The sequence below is a fragment of the Antechinus flavipes genome, chromosome 3, assembly GCF_016432865.1.
Source record: "Antechinus flavipes isolate AdamAnt ecotype Samford, QLD, Australia chromosome 3, AdamAnt_v2, whole genome shotgun sequence".
Taxonomy (NCBI): Eukaryota; Metazoa; Chordata; class Mammalia; order Dasyuromorphia; family Dasyuridae; genus Antechinus; species Antechinus flavipes.
The window spans coordinates 159,794,144-159,818,938 of NC_067400.1; the positions used below are offsets into that span (position 1 = coordinate 159,794,144).

At 31.2% G+C, this 24,795-nt stretch overlaps 1 long non-coding RNA gene across 1 annotated transcript in view; it reads left to right on the forward strand.

Moving 5' to 3' along the window:
- Positions 1-9,904: 9,904 nt before the first annotated feature.
- The window catches only part of LOC127553438 (uncharacterized), a 62,830-nt gene continuing 47,939 nt past the window's right edge, over positions 9,905-24,795 (forward strand). Inside the window, exon 1 of the long non-coding RNA XR_007951739.1 lies at positions 9,905-10,068. This is a non-coding gene — a long non-coding RNA (uncharacterized LOC127553438). The remainder of the gene's footprint in view (positions 10,069-24,795) is intronic.

Here is a 24,795-nt window from a genome sequence, read left to right on the forward strand (position 1 = left end):
TATTATTTTTTTCTTTCTCATTGACCTTTTTATGCTTCTCTTGAATCCTTTATTTCAAGATCAAATTTTCTATTCAGTTCTGATCTTTTCATCAACAAAGTTTGAAAGTTCCCTGTTTCATTTAATATCCTTTTTCCCCTTGAAAGATTATGTTCATTTTTTTTTTCTCAATGGATGATTCTTGGTTGTAATCCAATCTCCTTTGCCTTCCAGAATATCATATTCCAGACCCGCTGGTACTTTAAGATAGAAGCAGCTAAATTATGTGTAATCCTCATTGTATCTTTATTTGAATTGTTTCTTTTTGGCTACTTGAAATATTTTTTCTTTAACCTGATAATTATGGAATTTTGCTTCAATATTCTTTGGACTTCTCATTTTAGCAGCTCTTTTAGGAGGTGATCAGTGGAATGACCATTTTAGCCTTTGATTCTAAGATAATTTCTTAAAAGATGTTTGTTGGATCATTTTTATTTGTTTGTTTTTATTCTTTTTTTTAGATATGGGGATGATCTTGACCTTCAGGCAGTCCAATAATTCTTAAATTATCTCTCTTGGATCTATTTGTTTCAGATCAGTTATTTTTTCAGTAAGATACTTTACATTTTCTTCTATTTTTTAACTGATTTGTAATGTCTCACAGAGTCTTAGCTTCCATTTGCCCAATTCTAATTATTAAGGAATTATTTTCTTCAGTTAGCTTTTGCACTTTTTTCCCCTTACTTGGCCAATTCCATTCTTTTCAAGGAATTGTTTCCTTCAATTGTTTTTTGTGGTTCCTTCTCCAAGTTGTTTACTCTTTTCTTCCCCATAATTCTTCTGTATAGCACTCATTTTTTTCCTCCCAATTTTTATCCTACTTCTATTTTTTTTTTCAGATACCTTTTGAGTTTTTCCAAGAGGACTTTTTGGGATGGAGACCAATTCATATTCTTCTTTGAGGCTACATATATAGGCATTTTGAAGTGTTGTCCTCTTCTGAATTTGTATTTTGAGCTTCCCTATTACTGTAATAGTTTTCTATGATCAATGCTCTTTTTTGTTTCAGATTCATTTTTTAGCCTACTTCATGATTTTAAAGTTCTTCTTGGGGCACAAAGTTCACTGTTCCAAGCTGGGGAAAGGGGCCTGTTCACTGGCTTTCCACACCAGGGTTTTAGGTGTTTGTGGCTTGCACACTCTGCTGGGATAGCCCAACCTAATTGTACCTATTGTCCAGGGTTTTGGGGACTCATAATTTGCCTTCTTAATTGAGTCAAAGGTCTCACAGCTGACCTTCTATGCCACTAGTCAGCTGAGCCAGGATCTAGGGGCCTCAGTTGCTTATCCATATTTTGGCTAAGAGCTCCTGATGCCTTGCCCAGACACCATCTGCGCTGGGACATGATCCCTTTTTACATGATCCCTTTTTACCCAAATAAGACAGACCTTTTCTAATATCCTTCTAAGTTATCTTAAGCTAGAAAATTGTTTCACTCTGCCTTTTTATGGATTGTATAACTTCAGAATTTAGTGAGAGGCTTGATATTGTTTCTGAGGGAAACTAGGAAGAGCTTAATCAACTTCCTGACTCAAATCTGCCATTATGGATCCATCACTCCATCATTCATTCACTCACACACACCCAAAAAGGGCGGGGGGAGTAAAAGTATTTCTGTTACAAAGTACCTAATGTTCAATTCTCCAGACTCTTCACAAAGATCTCCAATGAGAGTCAACTCCCTGGTTGACTCAGCAGACTATTCTACTTTTGGATAGCCATAATTGTTGTGGTTCAGCAGAGACAAAGCCTCAGTTGAAATTACAAAGAGTCATCTTTCTGCTTCAAATCTGGTCTTAAATACTTACTAGCTGTGTGATCCTGGACAATTCTTTTAACCTGATTTGCCTCAGTTTCCTTATCTGTAAAATGAATAGGAAAAAAATGGCAAACCACTGCAGTAACTTTGGCAAGAAAACAGCAAATGGGATCATAACTGAAAATGACTGAATGACAATTTCTGGATGTTCTCATCTTTGTGATTATTTTTTTCATTATCCTTTATTGTAATTTTTTTAGTTATTATTTTAACCTTTGCTTTATCATTCAAAAGACTGTCAGCACAAGAACTTGATTCTGATATAGTAACGAAGTAACAGATCATTCTCTGTCTGCTAAGAAATAAGCTATTAATTTAATGTAAGATATCATATCTGACTAAAGTGATAACTTTCCTAAAGATGTTTTAAATGTACTCACATTAAATACTACATTTTATTTATTTTTTGGACTTCAAAATAACAAAATAATATAATATTTTAATCTTAAAATAAAATATTATAAAATATCATAATACTGTACCATACTTTATCAAAATACTTTAAAATATCATACTGTTCATTTGTGCAATATCTTTGTATACCATGTACCTTTCACCTATACACCTGAGTGCCTTACATGGTAAAAGCACAAACTTGAGCTATTAAATGATTCAATGAACCACAGACTTGGACCCAATACAATAGAACATTTAAAAGGCCCTTCATGAAGCCAATATTTCATGGAATAGCAATCTTGAACTAATTCCTGAAACTTGCTAAACTTGGGATTTTACAAATTTGCCAGAAGGGAAAAATAATGTTGGGCCCCAGAATATACTATCACTTTTAACCTAGTAATCATTGATAAGAGTTAGTTAGTTATTATAAATCAAATATCCCATGAAAGCCATAAAGGTTTTGTTCTGAACAATTTATTAATCCTATTTATGGAAGCCTACTATTTTCCAAAAGTTTATATGTCAAAAATCAAAATTCTCTAATTCAATTGAAAGAGATCAGTTTAATTCTAATTACAAGAATCTTTACATCTGTTATCTTTGCATATAGTATTCTATTGTCAATACTCTCAAGTAGCAAAAGCAAAGCTTTTAGAGCAAGCAAAATAAGAGAGACAGACAGACACAGACCCAGAAACAGACACAGAAAGAGCTCTTAAGAAAAATGCTTTCAAAGCATGTAACTGTTTCAATATAAAAAAGTACCAGAATTGAAGATAGAAAATAGCAGAAGAGAAGGCATTTTGGGCTGGATAGGTTGTTGAGTGTATATTACTAGTTATTCCAATGATAGAGAAAAGGGTATTCTTGGAAATGTCTTTGGAGAAGTCTTTTTTGTTTGTTTATAAATCCAAGATTTGAGTTTAAATTACTGTTTCCAATTAATCATGCAGCTAAGCATCAACTTATATGTATAACCATAGATTCACAAAACTTTACATGAGAAGATATTTAAAAAAAAACATTTGCTTCAATTCATTACTAAAGAAGAATCCTGTGTTTCATACACCTGAAAAGTAGTCTCTTACTTTTTGCTAATAACAATATTGGGCTAAGGAACAAAGTGAGGAAAATATTGAAAGTTTTATATACAGTATTTTCTGTTATTGTTAGTGTTTTGTTTCCCTGGGAACTGGTGTCTCTAAGGCAATAATGAATATACGTGTACCTTGATTTACAATAGATAATAAATGTATTTCTTAGAAGTATGATTGAATCATATTTTAAAAGCAATAGGTTATTGACTCTTTAAAGAGGTCTTGTGATAAGTCATTTGGTTATATAAAAAACTCAACATCATTATTTCAAGTTTTTGTTTTTCTATCATTCAATTATTAAATATTTATTCATCACTTACTAGGGGCATAGAAGTGGGCTAGATGCTGCTAAAATCTTTCTTTTCAATAATTTGTTGAAGAATTGGTAAATTTCCTCCCACTCTTAGAAAGGAATGTACAATAGGTACAATTCTAGATCCTCTTCTAACAACAAAATGTTTTTAATGATCTCATCTACTCCCATGGCTTCAGTTAACACACACACACACACACATATATATATATATGACTCACAAATCTTTATCTACCTTAGCCTCTGCTAAGACTTCTGATATTCTTATGTTCATATCTATATCTACCTGGATGTCTCATTACCTCAAATTCAATATGTCTGAAACTGAATACATAATCTTCTTCTCTGAACCTTCCTCTTTTCCTCATCTCCCTATTTTGGTTAATTTCATCACATTCTCAGAAATTTCTAGATCCAAATCCTGGAAAAATCTACTATATTTCCCTTCCCTTCATTCTGAACATAGTTTATAGAATTTAAAGCAGTAAACAACTTTAGAGATCTAATCCATTTTATTTTTGGATAAGTAACCTCAGAATTAGGGACTTATCCTCAGTTGGATAGGTCATATCTTCAAACTCATAAACGCTGATTTCAAATTCAGCATCCTTCAAATTGGTTACTCAGTCCTTCTGCTTTCATTTTTTAAATATCTCTTACCACCTGATTCTTTTTCTTAACTTTTAATCCAAATTCTAACTTTACAATATTTCTAGTATATGTCACTCTCTGTACTTTTCTCTTCTATACTTTTCTGTACTTTTCTCCCTTCCTATATTTGAATATTAACCTTCTGCCACTGTGTTCACCTTGCATTGATGAGTTCCTTCTAGCATTTCCATTTTGAGGGCAGACTCAGGCAAGCCATCCTTCATTTCTTTCCCACCCCCCAATCTATTGTCTATACCTTTTATATGTTTTCCTCTCCAATTAGAATATGAAGTCAGGGGTTTTATTTTTTGCTTATATTTATATCACCACTATTTAATGCAATAGCTAGAACATTTGATAAATGTTGTTAACTTAATCAGGGCCCAACATATATATAAGTTTTATAAGTTTTAGAATCAAAGAACAATATAAATCCATTACCTCAGATTACAAATGTTCTCTAATTTTATGAGATCAGGAATTGTATTTGTGATTTCATTTAATGTAGGGAACTCCTGAAGAAAGATAGCTTGTACCTTACCTGTAACGTATATTCTCAGGTCGTAACCTATTTAAAGGTTATATAACTTGACCAGTTACACAGTAATATATGTTAAATGAAAGACTTGAAGGCTTTCTATACACCACAACCTCTCTGAGGATAGGGGACTCAAAATTGACTATGATAACTAGGAAAAACATATATTAGATAAAAGAGATGAAGAAGTACTACAATAAATGAAATATTATTTGTTAAAGAATTATCAATACAGTTTTTGACAATTGTTAGGGGACTGATAGATATTGTTTGTACTTGGGGAAAAGCCGATAACATTGTGATTTAAATTTTCTAAAAATGTCTGCCTTTTAAATCATTTTTGCCCTTTATTTTTAAAAAGAGGGGATGGTGTTTTTAGAAACATATAGTGTAGAGAAGAAGGTTAAAAATGATATGAGAAGTTAAATATGTCCTTAGAAGACTGTATCTAGTCAGTTTACACCTGAAACAAGTAAAATCGTATTAGCCAGAGGTCTAGCTATATAAAAACAATAGATGTGTTTCTTCACATCTAAAGCATCAAGTTTGAGGAATGTGAGAAAAGATACAGGGAGAGAGGAAAGATATAGGGAAAAAAAAAAGAGGGAGAGAGGAAGCAAAGAAGGAAAAAAAGGGAGAGAAAAGCAAAAACAGAAAAAAGGAGGAAAGGTGAGAAAGAAGGAAAGAAAGATGGAAAAGAAGAGAGGATGGAAAGAAGGAAAGAAGGAAGAAAGGAAGACAGGTAGTAGGGACAGAGGAAAAGAAGGAGAAACAAAAAGGAGAGAGGAAAGTAGAAAAAATGGACTTTAATAGGTTTGTTAGTTTGTTAACAATCAGAATAAACACAAATTTATGTGTGTTGTGATGGTCTCTAAAACACTTTGTCTACATAGTTTTATTATTTAAGATTAAGTTTTTAACAGGCTTAGAAATTACCAACATTTTAATGCTTGGTGGCTATGTCGAATATCGGATTTATTGCAAAGGATGAATACGTTTTTAAAGCATTTTTTTAAATTAGAATTTAATTTTTTGAAAAAAAAAAGCCTCCCTCTTATGAAGTATCCCATTCCAATTGAATACACACACACACACACACACACACACATACACACACTCACTCACTCACATACACACGCCAAAACAAAAACAAAATGAAAACAGCAGCAAAATCTTTGGAGATTAAACAAGGTACCTTGCTGAGTAAGTGATAGGGAATAGAAATGCCATGAAGATTACAGAAGGACTTAAACATTAAACATCTATAAAAATAATAAACTGGCTCTTTGGCTTACTGTGAAACATGAGGGAAGCTCTCCTGCATCACACTTAAGGGAAACATTTGGTTCTGTGTGGTCAAAAAGAAATTTCCTCCTGAGCTAATATTACAGAATTTAGAAGGGCTCTAAGGTCTCATCCAGTTTGAAATCCATAATCCTATGAATAATAGGTCCCATTCTTCTGAAGCATTTATCATCAACCTCTGTAGGAGACCAAATATGGAGTTTTAGATGATCAATCTATCCCTGCATGACCATTTAAATTAATTAGATTTTACAATAAAGTAGATTTAAAAAGACAGAAAATGGTCATAACTAGAAAGATAGTGTCTAGATTCTCAACTTTCTATTAATATGTGCTCCTCAACAATCTGTTTCTGGATAATAATAGTAATAGTATTTATAGTGTAGTTTTAGGTTTTTAAAACACTTTAGGTTTTAAAACACTTCATATATATATATATATATATATATATATATACATATAATTTGTGTTGAATGTACAGTAAGAATCTGATATAGTGCTTTATAGTTTACAAGCATTTCTTATATTCATTGCCCTTTGAACTTCAGAGAAATCCTGTAAGATAGTAAATTCAGATATTATTATCCCTCTTTTCATAGATGACAGCAACAACAATAAAATTATATAAAGTTGCTAACATTTATATATTGCCTACTCTGTGTCAGGCACTTTGCTAAGTGCTTTACAAACATTAAGCCATTTCAGTCATACAATAATCCTGTGAGATAGGTGCTATTATTTCCCCATTTTAAAGTTGAGAAAACTGACTCCAAAAGATATTAAGTTCTTCTCCAATGTCATGCAGCTAGTAAATATCAGACACAAGATTTGAATTTTTATCTTTCTGACTCTAGGCCTTGCACTCCATCCACTGGTCTATTTTGTTGCTTAGAATGGGAAAACTGAGATTTGTGGCTGTTAAGAAAATTACCCACAAATAAAATAAATAACAGAATAAGAACAAATTTCTGGTTTCCAGAATAAGGTTCTTATAAAAATACTAAGCCTGGTTTATATAATAAATGTTTATATATATATATATATATATATATATTATATATATATATATATACATATATATATATATATATATATATATATATATATTATATATATATATATATATATATATATATATATATATATATAAAACAAAAGCATCAGACAGAACCTAAACACCTAAACTCTTCCTTGCTTCATATCTGTCATAATAGTTATTTTTGAGCACACTCTTTACCATGCTGTGGGAATTTATCTTTAGCTGGTTCAATGGGCATTTGGGAATTTATAGTTGGGGAGACAAACAAAAAAACAAAAACAAAAAAGAAGTAAACAATAACAACAGTAAAGAAGCAGTGCTATCATCCATCTCTTGCAGACTACTCCACTAGGACATAAGGAAAAAATAGATGAACAGTTCAGGAAGCAGCCTTGCATAGAATCAAAATATAGCAAGGATAGGATACTTCAATTATCCATTCATCTTCTGGATTATAACTAATACGTTCTTGGCTGACTTTACAGTCATGTTTTCCTTTAAAAATGAAAGAAATAAGAAAAAATTGACATTCTAAAACTAATTTTTATCAATAAGAATGAAATGCTTGCAAAAATAGATATATGATCTTTGTGGAAAAGTAATCACTCGCAATTTTTTTTTGAATATCTCTATCAGTCATACTCTTGAATAGACCCTAAATTTTGGGAAAGGAGATTTCATTGGCTTCAGATTTTTTTTCTATAGGTAAGTGAAAAAATTTCTTCCAAATAGGGTTATCAAAAAAACAAAGCGGAATATGTTGCTTCTAGATGTTATGAGTCAACTCTTAATTACATGTCTTTAAGCAAATCCTGGAGTTCAGCTAGATGCTCAGGAGATTGAGCATTAAACCTGAAATCAGGAAGATCTGACATCAAATCTGCCTTAATTTACTGGAAAAGAAAATGTCAAACCCTTCTAGTATCTTTGTCAAGAAAATCCCATGGGCACTGGCTACATTGGGTGCACTGGGTGTACAGATGACTGTCACAAAGAGTGGAAAATACTGGACCATAATAACAACAAACAAATATTGGATATGAAGTTCTTTGTGTAGAGAGAGAATGCTTCTTTAGGTAAATTCTGAACTAATGTAGCTTCTAGCTATCCCCATATATTAAACCATAGTTCAGAACTATAAATAACTAAATTTTTAAATAAAAATATATGCATATAACTTTTGTCTCAAATTATAGCTAATTTCATGTTTATGGTATCTAAGGCTTGCACAATTCATTTCCTTCTTGATGAAAAAATTCTGGAAAATCTATATTAAGTTTTAATTAATTATAACAAAATGAATATAGGATTATATTAAGAAATACTGAGAAATAACAGCAATGTATCTCAGTTTATTATTTTTTCTTTTCATGCAGAGTGTATGGGTTTGGGGTCTAATTTTCAGTATCCCTAAGTCAAAATTATAAAATTGGTAAAAGATACATTTCCTTAGGCAGACAATTTCTTGACTATAGCACAGATCTAGAAACCCTATCTTTGTAATTACCAAGAGTGTCTATTAAGAAGAATGACTGCTCTACTATCCAGTGTGGAAAGATATCGATTCATGTATTATTTTAAGAAGGCATCCATGTACTATTGCAGTAAGCATATAAATCACTAAATAAGAGAGATAAAATTTAAGAATTCAAGTGCACCCAAAAATACTTAAAAAGAAAAAAAAAAACACAAATAACATGTAAATTGCAAAGGTACATGAATACTGATTAATAAATGAAGGATAATATATCATCTCTTATAAATTGCCAGGGTCTAGACAGGTAATTTTCAAATGAAAATAAAAGTTGATGTCCTCATCTTATTCTTGATACTTTTATTTTGACCTGAATTAATCTGTTCATGCCAAATCAGGAGATGTTTAAGTATATTAATAACTCTTACTCTTATGAAGCCGTCCAAATAAGCAAATATTTCAAAGTGTTGACTTAAAATTTAGGTTTCAATCTAATAACACAAGTAAATAAAATTGACTTGGGGAAAAATAATGAGTCTTAAATGGCTCAATAATAGTTTTTTAGAAAATTATTATCCTGGAGTTCAAATTGAAAGTCTCTACAATGAGAAAAATCCTAAGTCGAGGTATGAGATAAGTCAAAATAAACTTTACTCTTGATTTTCAAAATCACAGTCCCAGTAGATTATAGAATATCATTTAAGGGCTAAAAATGATATTATTGTATCTTTCCCCCTAAACAAACAAAATCCTAAAATAGAAGAGAGAACAGAAGCAGGAATGCTGACAAATAAAAATGATTCAGTCCCTGGAAGAGGTTTTTTTTTTTTGTTTTGTTTTGTTTTGTTTTTTTAATATCATGCATTACTACTTATGGCAGAAATATCACTATTTGAGATTATGCTTCAAGGTTATATGATTTTGCTTTGTAATTTTCATAGTGTAAGGATTTTAATAAACTTTTGCCTCTGAATATTACAAAGTGATTTTATTGTGTCATTTTATTTTTTTGGTCTATTGTGTAGGTTGCATTAATATTTCCTGTGCAGGGCTTTCTACTTTGATCTGTAGTTTGGTTTGAACATGTTGTCCTTCTCTAACTTGTTTGCAGTAACCTGCTTTGTTGAAGTGCCCAGAAGAAGCCTTAGGGCATGGGACACTGATGAAATTTAAATTGGCCATTGTTAGTAACCTGCTCATTATTTAACCAGAATCCCAGAAGACAGAAAACACCTGATTTGGGGCTAGTAGAAGGATTAGTTTAGGGAAGACATTAATTTCACCTTAGGAGTCGAGTTCTGACTTTTTGTGAAGATTTCCCAGCCAACTATTGAAGGAAGGAATGACACAGGTGCTAGGCACAAAGTAAGATATGAAGCAATATCTGATAATGGTGAGTAACTCAATTATAATAAATGTCTAGGACTGCATTCATATAGGCTGAGACAGGCACATATTTATTCCCCAGTGTTTAAAGGGCACTCTTCCTTTCTAGAAGACAACCTAGGGAGAAGTCATTGTTTGGGAGCTAGGCGGTGCCCATCTCTGGAGCTTGCTGATAAGGGTGACATTTACTCTGTCAGAGCAATACAATCATTATTCTGTTTTTGTCTCTCCCTGGTTCTTATTGCTCTTGAATATGACCTCTCATGAATGGGTGGGTTGTTCTGCCTGTGGGAAATAAAAGATTCCTTCTGTGACCCTTGTGCTCCTCACAGAGTTGGAGTGACTTGTGACAGGACTGCTTTTATGTTTCCCTTTAATATTCATAGATCTGCTTTCCAGTGTGGTGTAAAATTTAAATATTCAGTAGGTTGGTAATTATTCTAAAATATTCATGTAACTGAATCATAGAATCTTAGCTGGGAGGGACCTCCCTGGTCATTTAGTCCAATATCTTCCTAAAGTATGAAACCTATGAAACATCCCTATGGAAGAGCCATGTAGACTTCATTTGAAGAATTCATGTGGAAGAGAAATCCACTACCCTTATAGTAGCCTGTATCCAAACAACTTTAATTATTATGAGTTTTTTCCTTATATTGCTTGAAAATCTGATTCTCTAACTTGTATTCATTAGTTCTAATTACAAGCAGGCAAACTAAACTTTATGAAAACTATTTTCATTGGTGATCATTTGTGGTTATTTTATAAAGAACAGTAGAAACAGTGCTCCATTAGTTATTAGTAAGTCAATAAATCTTTTCAAAAATACCTACTATATGTATATTACACATATACACACATATGTAACATATGTATATATATGTATGCATACACATATATATACATATATATATATATATATATATATATATATATATATATATATATATATATATATGGCTAAAAGAAGGAAAAGACAGGCCCTATTCTAAAGGAACTCATAGTCTAATGAGTAAAACAATATACAAACAACTATGGACAAATAAGCTAATGTCCTTGCAGTAAAAATTTGAAATGCTCAATGGAAGGAAGGCACTGGAACTAAATTGGAAAACCTGGATTAAAATTTCAACTCTAATAATATCCTCTTTCTATGTAATCCTAGGCAATTCACTTCATTTTTTTCTCATTTGCAAAAAATTTAGATAGAACCAGTCAACATCTAATGTTTTTAACCAAGGGAGCCGGAGTCAGCTCCCACTAACTTTAAGAGCATGATATTAAACATTTTTGGAATCAGTAAATGTCATAAATCACAAATTGATTTGTTGTTTTGATTGTCTAGAGTTAATAAAATAATGGAGAAAATGCTAATACTGCAGATTAAACTTAAAAATATGTTGTGGGTATATATTTTTATTCTTTTTCTAAAGAGTCAGTCAGTTGTTAAACATTTGCCCACATACTCCTTTTTGTCAGCCCTAAAATTTTGATTTAAGGCTCCAAATTTCCTCTGATATCCTTGTCCTCTAAAGTAGTTCTTTAAAAAAAAAAATCCTGTTTTATGCCTCACCGTTACCTTGTTTAATTGACCTATTTTATTTATTCTTAGAAGCATGATAGAATCATTTCTTCATAAAGTTCAAGTTCCAAGTAGATTTGTGCTTTGATATGTTAATTTTTTGTTAACAGATTTTAGAAGGCAAGGAAGCAAAATAAAACAAATAAACAAATCAGCCTTACCACAGATAAAAAAGGCAAATAGGACATGGGATTGCAACTTTTGGTATTCTGTTTAAATTCCTCAAGTATAGGAATTATACCTTCTACTATTAAAGTAATTCCCCAAAACACAGTAGAATACATCTAAGTGCTAATAATCATAAATTGCAGACATTCAGTTAAGAGAAAATGCATGAAACACAATGAGAGATCACAAGGAACACTAGAGATAAAGGAACATTAAAATTCAACTATGGCTTGACCCTTATAATGACTCTGATTAAAGGCTAGCCTCTTTTGGTATTCCTAGTAATTCTCTAAGACTAAGTTACAAACGCATAAGCAATCTACATAGGTAAAGGGAGTTAGCACATGAGGCAGTTTTCTACACTAATGAAATTAGTTTCAAAGCAAAATTTATAAAATAAATAAATACATAATTTTTTAAATTAAAAAATACCATTAAAAGTTAATGTAATATATTCAAGTTAATTTTATGATGTTGACCTTTCAAAGTATGTAACAAAATCTACTATAAAAAGCTTAGACAACTCATAATTTTTATTTTTAGAATAACACTGAACTCTTATGGCAAACCACCAAACTTTTTAGTGTAGTCAAAAAGTGGGATAAATTGTAGACTGTAAAAAAGCTTAACTTTAAAAGAAGAGACTTTAAAAAAAAAATTGAGACCCTGACTAATGTTTTTTTTCTTTCCATGTAAAAAATTTTTTTATAAAATTAAAAAAGTTAAAAACTAAAAACTAATACTTCTATAGTAAACAGTTTAATTTGGAAACTATGCTAGAACTCTAAATTTTCATTGTAAAATAGAACTATTTAAGGGTAGAGTTTTATGGAAATAATTTCACTGCTAGAATATAAAAGGGCTGAAGTTAGATAGGATTCAAGACAAATGGAGAAGATACTAGAATACCCACAGTGATTTTTTTTTTTTGTCATAAGTTCCTTTCTCATTAGCATGCAAAATATCACTTTTACATGAAACATTTCAGGGAGACAAGCACCATTTTTCAAAAAAGATGTTTTTATAAAACTTGCACACAAATAATTAGTTAATAAACAGAAGTGATGACCCAAAGGTTTTTCTCCATATCATTTTCCTCTGTTTGCCTCAGTTTCTCAACAATAAAGTGAAGAATATGGAAAACTACTTCATATATTTGAGAAGAAAATACCAAATGAGATTATAAAGAGTGTTATACAACTGAATAACAATGTGTGTGTGTGCACCCACATGTATGCATATGTATAGACAAATAGAAAAAAGGGAGGGAAAGGATAGAGATGATCAATTTTGAAATCCATTAACATTCTCTTATATCTTCTATATTTGATACTATATAAGTAACTATGGGCTCCTATAGGCAAAGTGAAATATTCAATCTCTTGCCGTCCTTACTAGGATAATGTGATTTTGATTATTGCCCAAAGAGATTCTATTTTTGATTTTTTTTATCTCAACACAGTACAAAAAAAGAATTCTTGAAAATGCAAAACAGCACCATGAACTAAGAAGAAAATATTGCTGCAAAATTGCTTTATTAAATCTTTACAAAACAAGGAAAGACCTTCCATGAGAATTGGAGACAAGGCTTGTTAATGATTTCTCTCCAATTTATTATAGACTTATTGAGATAAAAATAGACCAAAAAGAGAATTTGCTGCTACCCCTTGTTATAAAGAAGAAAATAAAAATGTTACAGCCATAACAATATAAAGACAAAAATTTTAATATTTAATTATTAAAATCAGTTTTCATTCAAGGCCATACTAAAACCATTGTCAAAAGAAATCAGAGATGGACAATGAAAACTGGCCACATTTATTAAACTAGATTTAAATTAAAATTTTAGGGATATTTATCACTTTCAACACTTCTGAAAGTGTTTTCTCTATTGATGTAATTGTTGACTCTTCTAAATATATTGATATATTGAAAAGCAGAACTTTTCTGGAATTAAAGAAAATCCCAAATATAACAATATATATAATACTGCAGAAATATAATACCCTTATGTAACTTTACATCAATATCATGCCACCAATTATTTTTAAAAAGTTAAAGAATGTATACCAGAGATGAAAATAAATGTGCTTTAATGATCTAATAATTCACTTGGCTTTGAATCTCACTTTTAAAAAAATATTCATTTGAAATACATTAAATATTCATTATGATTAAAGTGTAGTTTAATGATAAAAATGAAAGAATACATGTCAAAATTGTGTAAGCTCAGAGCTGAGTTGTTTAAAGCATAATGACATCAAAAGGAGTATATATTACATTATTTGTAATAAAATATAAACAATTGTAACATTTAATATTTTCCAATATAATTTATTATTTTTCTTTGTCTCAACTGATGTGTATACCACTATAAATATTGACTTCTATGCAAAATATTCGATAATTTAAATAAATTCACTAATTTGCATGGCTATGAGTGATGTAGAACAGGAACTTTAATAACTAATCCATCCATATCGTTTCCATTGTCACATAGAGATAAACCATCTTCTGAGACTGTCTTAATTAGTTTATCTTAAGACAGACTGGTATATAGTTATGACCACATTGACATAATCGACATACATTTAAGTTTGTTTTACACCAGGCTACTTCTTGGACCCTCTTTAGTTCCTCCCCATTTTCTTCCTAATTTCTCCCTTATACTCTAGACCCTGCCTTTCCTTCTCTCCCCTTCTTCTCTCCTACTTTAAAAGTTCACAACACCTGGAAACATGTTGCTTAATCATATTTAGTTTAGCTTGTGAGCTGCATATAATAAATGCTATCTTTTATGGCTGTGGTAAAAATCTTGTGAGATTTTTAACATCTGAAACCACTCTCCCACCTAGTAACTGGTACTTTGTTTATCTGATACTTTAATAAGTATATTTTTTATAGAAGATGGAGTGAGATAGCTACATGGTGGGAATAGGGACTAAAGTCTTGATTGCTTTGGGATAGGAATCTCCCCTCTGCCCAGATTAAGCATTTCCAGTTAATGTAAACTGATGTCTTTTTCTGCACCTTCTCAAAAAATTTTGGTCTACATTCTTAAGAATGATTTAAGACAGACAGACAGAGGGAGAGAGAGAGAGGAGAAGAGAAGTAAATATTTATTGTTATTTATCATATTAGAAATTAGAACTTCTCAATATTATTATGAAAATAGTTTAGACATCCTAGATGCATAAAAATTGTCTTAGGTCTACCAGAGAGACTCAGTTTGAGAACTGTGGATTTAGAATACTACCTAGAGATCATTATACACTTTGACAACGATATTGTATGAGGATGTATTCTGATGGAAGTGGATTTCTTTGACAAAGAGACCTGAGTTTCAATTGATAAATGATGGACAGAAGCAGCTACACCCAAAGAAAGAACACTGGGAAATGAATGTGAACTATTTGCATTTTTGTTTTTCTTCCCGGGTTATTTTTACCTTCTGAATCCAATTCTCCCTGTGCAACAAGAGAACTGTTCGGTTCTGCAAACATATATTGTATCTAGGATATACTGCAACATATCTAACATATATAGGATTGCTTGCCATCTAGGGGAGGGGTGGAGGGAGGGAAGGGAAAAATCGGAACAGAAGTGAGTGCAAGAGATAATGTTATAAAAAAAATTACCCTGGCATGGATTCTGTCAACATAAAATTATTATTAAATAAAATTAAATTAAAAAAAAGAAAACTAGAAAACTAGAAGGGTTAAATGATTTGCTCAGCGTCACAGTTAAATGTAAGATTTGGACTAAGTGATTTTTTGATTTCAAAGGCAACTCTCTAGTCATGTATCTTTCATCTTTCCTGCCTTCCTCCCTTCTTCCCTCCCTCTCTTCTTTTCTTCCTGTCTCTTTTCCTTCCTGTCTCTGTCTTTTCATATTTCTGCCTATCATCTATCTTTTATTTATCAACTTTATAGGTGTTAGTTGTGAAGCTGATTGGACTATGGTAGTGGAACTTCCTTGAGCTACAGATGCTGTCTGTCAACAACATCATTGAATAAGACACATAATTTTAATATCAATAATGTAAATTCTGATTTCTTTTCCTCCAGGAGCAACTTCTTTTAAGTTGGTTGTGATTAAATTTTAGTGATTTAATTTTAGTGATTAAAAAGTAGCCTTATGGCAGAACTTACATTTTGAAAATGTAGCATTTTTTTTTAAATTGATAGGCTTCAAAATTGAAATTTCTATATCAAAAGAAATCTTTAATTATCAAATATGCCTCCATATATTTGTGTGTATATATATATATGTATGTATGCATGTATGTGTGTATATTGTGTATACATATATATGCATGTATGTATATCCCAATATAAATATTCATACACGTGTGCAATCATTTTTTCAGTCATGTCTGACTCTTTGTAACTCTTTTGGAGGTTTTCTTGGCAAAGATATTAGAGTGGCTTGCTATATCCATTTCTTTTTCCTGCTCATTTTTACAGATGATGAAACCAAGGCAAACAGCTTTAAGTGAATTGCTCAGGGTCATATAGCTAGTAAGGTCTGAGGCTAGATAGAAACTCAGAAAGAGGAATTTTTCTGATTTCAGGCTGACAATTCTATCCACTGGGTCACCTATTGCTCATATAAATTAATATATATAAACATTTGCAAACAATTATAGGCGCACAAATTAGTTAAATTACATGTATGTATGTGTGTATCAAAGAACATTTTTTGTCTGAATGCATGTATATATGCTCACATATGTATAGATAGGTAGGTAGATTCATACATAGGAAACATGACATTGGAGATAGCATCAGAAATCATGATGAACTATGTTTAAATTCTGTCATTTACCCAAATCATCTATCTAATTAGGAGTAAATCACTTAAACTCCCGGTGCCCTGAGAAAGCTCAGAAAGTAAATCTTAAATCCCATCTTCAATGACAGAAAAAATTTCCTCTCTGGGACTTGAAAGTATCAATGAAATCATAGCTTTAAAAAAATCCATTGACACACTAAGTTTTATCATCTCTGCTTGTTCCTTTTTAAAATGATATTTATTTACATGGATTCTCATTTATAACACTTCATATCATGGGGATACGTTAAAAATTTCTATATTCTCTTTTTATCATTTTGCAGATGTTTCAATTGCATGTTCCTTTGGAAAAAATGAAGCATGACTATATGATGAGCAAGCAGTAGTTAAGTTTTGAGTCTATAATGGAAAACACTGACAGATCTTCAAAGCTGTTAAAGAAAACATTCTTCTTCACTTGTTAGGTAGCTTGAGTAGTGGTAATGTACCAGGTGTGCTTGGTTTGTGGCTAAAGAAGCCAAACTAAATAGAATGATTTCCAAAATGCAACATTTTTCTGAATTACACCACTAAGCCAGTCAATCAGAATTTCCTAATGTCTCTTGGAAGAAATATGTGTTTTTAAAAGGCAAAGAATTTTGTTCCTGTCTGATCTGGTCAAATTCAACAAATATTATTAAATGCCAGCTGCATACAATTACAGCATTGAGGGAGATAAAAAGATTAACTAAAGCATAAATCTTTTTCCTTTTAGAACTTAGAGTCTAGTTGGGAGATAAAGCACATTCACAATAAATTATATTGCAGTGAAATATATTATGAGTATTGAAGACAGGTATTAAAGTGCTATGTAAATTCCAATGAGCAAACAGGGAAAATTTGGGGCAACAGGGAAAATTTCTTCGAGATGTTTATATTTGAACTGGGGTTTAAAAGATAGATAAGAATTAAGCTATATAGGAAAGAGAAGGTAAATCTGACCTTCAGGATCCACTATTTCATGGCTGAAGTTTTAAAATCAGACATCTAATAAGGTATATTTATTTCAATCATATTCAGTAAGTTGTAAAATTGTGTTTTCTTCTGTACCTACTGTTGCTCTCTCTTCTTCTCTTTATTTGACATCTTGTTGTCATCTTGGTAACTCATCACTTTTTGCTTGCACTATTGTAAGATTGTCCTATTTAGTATCCTGACTTGACACATTTTCCACACCAATTCATAATCCAGGCAGTGACAATGGTTCTTTCTGTCTTTGTCAGTTCCCTCACCCCTGAAAGAAAAACCAAAAACCTAAATTACCTCTTGAATTAAATAGAATTCATTTCCTTTCTCTTTTTGTTTTCACTGATTTTATTTTATGTCTAGAGTGTTCTTGCTCTGCAGATCCTGGAATTCTTGGTTTCTTCAAAACTCAGCTTAAACATTGTTTTCCACAGGAAGACTTTTCTGATTCTTCTCTTTTTACAAAGTCGTTTTTTTAAAAATGTTAATAATTTATGCTTACAAATATATATTTTGTGTCTACAAATTGAATGAAAATATCTAGAGGGGAAAGAGTTTTCAATCTGTCTTTTTAAATCACATTTTCTAGTATGATAGCTGGCAAAAAGTAGGTAAAACACAAATGAGTTCATAGTTGGTCATCATACATTCTTGCTGTTATTGTATACAATGTATTCCTGGTTCTGCTTGTTTCATTTAGTACCAATTCTTACAAACCATTCCATTTTTTCCCCAAAAATTGCCTATTACACATTATTTTTATAGAACTGTATTTTCCCTTACCTTCATATACAATTCCCCAATTGATGGGCATCTACTCATTTTCCAATTCTTTGCTAACACAAAAAAGAGCTGCTATAGACATTTTTGCACATGTAGGTCCTTTTCCCTTCTTTATGATTCCCTTAGGATATAGCCCCAGTAATAACACTGCTGGGTCAAAGGGTATTCACAGTTTTATAGGCCTTTGGGCATAGTTCCAATTTACTTTCCAGTATGGTTGGCTTATTTCACAGCTCCACCGACAATGCATTAGTGTCCCAGTTTTTCCCACATCTGCTCCAACATTTATCATTATCTTTTCTTGTCATCTTAACCAATCTGAGAGATGTGAGGTGGTATCTCAGAGTTGTTTTAATTTGCAGTCCTCTAATCAATAGTGATTTAGAACATTTGTTCATGTGACTATGGATAGGTTTAATTTCATCATCTGAAAATTATCTGTTCAAATCCTTTGACCATTTATCACTTGGAAAATGACTTGTATTCTTATAAATTTGACACAGTAAAATTAGACTTTTTAAGAAACATTGTCTATAAAGATTTTTCCCAGCTTTGTGGTTCCCTTTTAATTTTGTTTCTGTTGCTTTTGGTTGTGCAAAATCTTTTTAATTTTGTGTTATCAAAGTTGTCCATTTTGCCTTTCATAATGTTCTCTAGTTCTTCTTTGGTCACAAATTCCTCCATTCTCCAAAGATCTGACAGATAAGTTATCTCTTGTTCTAATTTGTTTATATATTATTCTTTATACCCAAATCAGGTACCCATTTTGATCTTATTGTGGTTTGAAGTGTGAGATGTAGATCTATATGAGTTTCTGACATATTATATTTTCCAGTGTTCCCAGCAAATTTTGTCAAATACTGAATTCTTATTCCAAAAGCTAATGTTTGAGAGTTTATGAAATACTAGATAACTATACTATTGGTTATTCCGTCATGTATATTTAATCTATTCCACTAATCCACCACTCTCTTAGCCAGTAATTATGCTTTTTAGGTTTGGTAATGTTAAACCACTATCATTTGTATTTTTTTTTCATTAATTCCCTTGATGTTCTTGATCTTTTATTTTTCTAGATGAGTTTTATTAGTTTTTCTAGTTCTATAAAATATATATTTTTTAGCAGTTTAATTAGTATGGCACTGAACAAGTAAACCTAGGAAGAATTGTTGTTTTTATTATATTAGCTTGGCCTAGCCATGAGCAATTGATATTTTTCCAGTTGTTTCGATCTGACTTTATTTGCATGAGAAGTGTTTTGTAATTGTATTCATATAGTTCTTGGCAGGTAGACACTCAAATAGTTTATTTTATCTATAGTTAATTTAAGTGGAATATATTTTTCTAGCTCTTCCTGACAAATTAACTGATTGGCTAATTAAAAGAACATTTTTTTCCCTTTATTTTTGGCAAATATGTAAATGCATAGTTTTTTTTTTTTGGTTGGTTTTGCATTAGCATTGTTATGAAAGGTACAATTTAATATATTTAAATTCATATTTTTCTCCCCAAAATAAATGTGGAATTATAAAATATGCTAAGCAACAAATATCCATTGGGGGAGAGATGGGGAAGAGTTGAAGAAAAGTATCATTTCTACTAGTATCTAAATACAGAAATGTTTTTTTACATTGTGTATGCTGCTCCATGCTGTCCCTTCTCTATTTGGATTATCAGGTCTACTTCTACTTACTGATATGTAACTTGAAGTAAGCTGGCAAAAATGAGATGGCAGAGGAAGAATTTCAGTCAACAGCTTTTGCCTTGTGGTATCTGTAGATGGGCTGATGTTTCTATCTTGCCAATTCTAAGTACAAATTGATTTAGATTTCAATTTATATTTGTTTGAATAAGGGAAGAAATATCAATGAAATAATATTGACACTGTAAATACTAACAAGTAGAAATCCCAAATCCCAAATGATTTTGAAGCATGTTACAAAATCCTTCAGGACTAAATACAGGAATAACCATTTGTTCTCTTGGGGTGGTCAAAGATAGGGAGGGACAAGGAGAGAGAAATTTGGAACTCCAAATTTTACGAAAACTGAATGTTGAAAACTATTTTTACCATGCAATTAGGAAAAAATAAAATACTATTAACTACAAAAAATGTATCGAGATTCTGATTATTCTCCTCTAATATTTTAGGGTTCTCCTTAATATACAAAAATCATTAGGAAAAATTTAAAATGTGTATTAACTTTGTGGTGTACAGTGATACATTCAGTAAAAAATTTTTTATTAAAATTTCAAACCATATACCAAAATAAAAGGTATAAAAGTTATTTCTATCTTAAATGTACATTGTTCAGTATCTCAGCACTAAATTTGATAAATGTTCTTAAATTAATCACCCATACAGGACTTCCTAAATATTACTCTGACATTGAGTGCTATCCCAGCAACTTAATAGTATAAAAACTGGAAGGCATATTTATAGTCCAATCCAGATGGACAAAAACAAAGTGTGATTATTCCTTCAAAAGTCGACCTTTGCATGCAGCTTAAAATGGGTTGCTTCCAAGACTCAAATAGAGAAATGAACTCAGTCCCCCAATTGTCTTTCCTTCATTATAGCACTATTAGACTTGGTTTAGGGCTGTGCTAATTAGTGACATGTCTGTGTTAAAAGTTGGACTCACTGTCTCATTTGTGGAGTGGCAGCAGGAAGAGTTGTTATGAAACTAATTACAGCTACCAGAGATGGTTTTATTTTAAACTGCTTGTGAACTGGACAGTTTCATAGAAGCAAATAAACTTGAATTCAACAATGGCAATGAATAGATCTATGAAAGGACAGCAATCCAAGTGTATTTTATCCTTAGAATGCTTCCTATTCTTAAAGTACATTGCAACATAGAACTATGAAATGAATCTTGATTTATTTTTCCAAGTGGATAATAAAGAAATAAAAAAAACTGTTAGGTTGGAATTTTTCTTATAATCATAGATAAGGAAGGAAAGAAGGGAGGGAGGGAGGGAGGAAGGAAGGAAAGAAGGAAGGAAGGAAGGAAGGAAGGAAGGAAGGAAGGAAGGAAGGAAGGAAGGAAGGAAGGAAGGAAGGAAGGAAGGAAGGAAAAAACAAGTCCAGCAGAAGAAATGTAAGCTAGTATCCATAAATTTCAAAATCTATCCATTCTTCCTATAGAGTACATGTTTCAAGTGGAAGAGTAATTTATGGAATATAATGCACAAAATGCCAAAAAGTAGCAGTACCTAATTAATTTAATGGCCTAGACTCTAAATTGTGAATATTCTGAAGAAGCTATGCTTATGAAAGGCAGAATGGCATAGTGGACTTCAAAATTAGGAAGATTTGAGATCAAATCTTACCTTTAGCTTATATGCACTTTGCCATCCTTAAAAACTCATGTAATCTTTTGGTTCTCTAAGAAGTACACTGAAGCTTTTAAATGGCAGAATGGTCACCAATTTGTTTGAGATAGTTTCCTCACTTGTCCTATTATTTAATAGGTCCAGATATTAGCCCATGTCCCATCACTCCTCTCCCTCTCACCAAAGCAAAATAAACAACAAAACAAACAAAAAACTCCAAAACAACATACACACAAACACAGAAAACATTGAGTAAAGTATTTATTTTCTCTCAATCATGCAGCATATTCAGTCTTTCCAGTCATGTCTAACTCTTTGTGTGCCTATTTGAGGTTTTTTTGGCAAAGACACTGGAGTATTTGCCATGTTATTTTTCAGCTCATTTTACAGATAAGAAAACTGAGATAAACAGGGCTAACTTGCAAGGCAAATTTGCTAGTAAGTATCTGAAGTCAGATCTGAACTCAGATCTTCCATCCACTTTACCATCTAGTTGCCCTGCAAGTTAGGTACATTCAAATAAGTACCTTTAATTTATGTTCATCTTCCCTATTAGGAGCAAGGAAAATGGAGAATACTTTTTTATCCCCTGGTAAATGAATGAATGAATAAATGATTGAAGTGCTTTTTAAATATTCAATGTGTACAAAACACTATTCTAAGCACCAGGAATACAAATATTGAAGTTAAAAGAGACTATGCTTTCAAGAAGCTCTCACTCTCACAGAAAAGACAATGCATGAGGAAATATCAAGGGTATGTAAAAAAAAAAAAAAAAAGCTTCATGGTCCTTAGGCTGAAGGAGCAAAGCAGGTGAAAATGCTTCTTTTTCTAACATAATTTTTTACTTATTTACATATATCAGCTTCTGAGGTTGAATTACCAATATTCCAGTAGATAGTGCATTAATTAAGCATCTCCCAAAAATCCATATGGATTGGAGTCTACAGGATTATACACACACACACACACACACACACACACACACACACACACACATGCGTGCGCATGGGCACACACACGTGCACACACACATATGTATGTATGTATATCATACACCATAATCAATATATGAATATCTTTTTTTTTTCTTTCCCAGCATTTCAGAAAGTATTTCCTTCTCTAGGCATTTTACAAATGAGGAAACTTGAGTTAAAAAGGGTTACATGACTTGCACAGGGTCACACAGTATCTGAGGTCAGATATGAATTTAGGGAAATAAGTCTTCCTGACTTCAAACCCATGTTCTTTGTACTATGGTGCCACCTTCTTTCCTCTTAACATTGGTTTAGGTTTGTAATATCTTTGGATTTCTATTTTATTAAAAAGAGAAAGGAGAGAGTAGAATTAGATGTTCTCTAAGGTAGTATAAATCCCTAAATTCTCCAACTGTAAAATTCTCCAAGTACTTTAATCTTTAAGGAATGTAGATGACACAACTATAAGGTAATTTTTAATTTTAGTGATTAAGATAGTACACCAAATACAATATAACTCATTATTTATTTGTCCTTAATATACGAAATCTTTAGATTTATAAAAACAAATGTCAATACATGATACAATTATCAATTATAAGAATTAGTAAATTTTATAGTTGATCATAAGACTATCACACATATATGCTTCTCATATATACAACATAATGTTGGGAAATAATTGTTCATATATTGTTGTAATATAATTTGAACTATAATGATTTTCATTATCAAACTATATTATATATGTACATATATATGAGTATATATATATATATATATATATATATATATATATATATATATTCAGTATTCTTTAGTGATCTCTAATCATTATCCCTGTTAGAATCCCATTAATTGTAATGTCTTCCCACTGTTGATATTTCCCACTACTAAATATCCTATAGTTTGTTTATACATTGTTGCATGTATGTTATTCTTGTTGCTTTTAATGAAAGGCTTTATTTAGTTATATAAACACAAAGTAACATTTTTTTTTTGTCCCATCATATCGGTATTTCAAAATTCCAGTATGTGGACTTTTAATGTAGATCTATCCCTGAATTCAAATTTAGAACCTTAGGGAATGACTTGAGGAACTGGGAAGTCAAATGAAACTAAAGCTGGCTCTCTATCCACTGCCTCATGACTGTCTGTCAGGGAAAATGAGAATCATCATCATCATAATACCTACCAAAAGCAATCTCTTTACCCATCAATGTGTTCATAAATAGAACAAGGGCTCTTGACAGTTTTTGTGTGCTTTTCATACCTTTTAGCAATCTAGCTTGGCCTGTAGACCTCTATTTAGAAAATGCATAAAATATATTAGATTACAAATGAAATGGATTATATTGACATGCAGTTTGTATACTGGAAGTTTGCTGTTATAAGTGATAAAATGATTCTAATCACTATAGTAATTTCAAGGTATTGATGAATGTAAATAGTAATTTCAAATATCTATAACTAATAAAATATATAATAAATATTATTAATATTGGTGAGAATGTCAAAGATCCTGCAAATACTACTGTGACTTGTTCATAATCATAATTTTTAAAATATTAAATTTCAGTTTAAAATTAGGGAATCTTAAGATACAGATATAGATAGAGATAGATAGATATATATATTGTTTATTTATTACTGAACTACTTTACAGATCCCCAAAATCTTCCATCAGGGGATTTATTGCTACAGATTAAAAACTCCTTCCATAGGAAATTAAATATAAGCATGTCTAGATAGTCCATATTAAAAGATGAGAACCAGATAATGATGATTATTAACAATTTACAATATATTATGTAACTTAACTTTTGACATAAAATGGGTATTAATTTAAAATGAGTGCCCTCTGCAGGAGTTGCTACCAATACTCTTTAGTTTACTCATGTAAAAATAAATGAATTGACTACCCCAAAATAGATCATGAATAACCATTAGGGCAGCTGATTTTCAACCTATTACTCCATGTGATGGGAATGCTTAGAAATTATAGTCCTGGCACTTAGATTTGTTAAATATAAAAGAAACTAAGAAAAATACCTAAGTCCCTTTTGTTTTCCTTTTAAATCTTTTC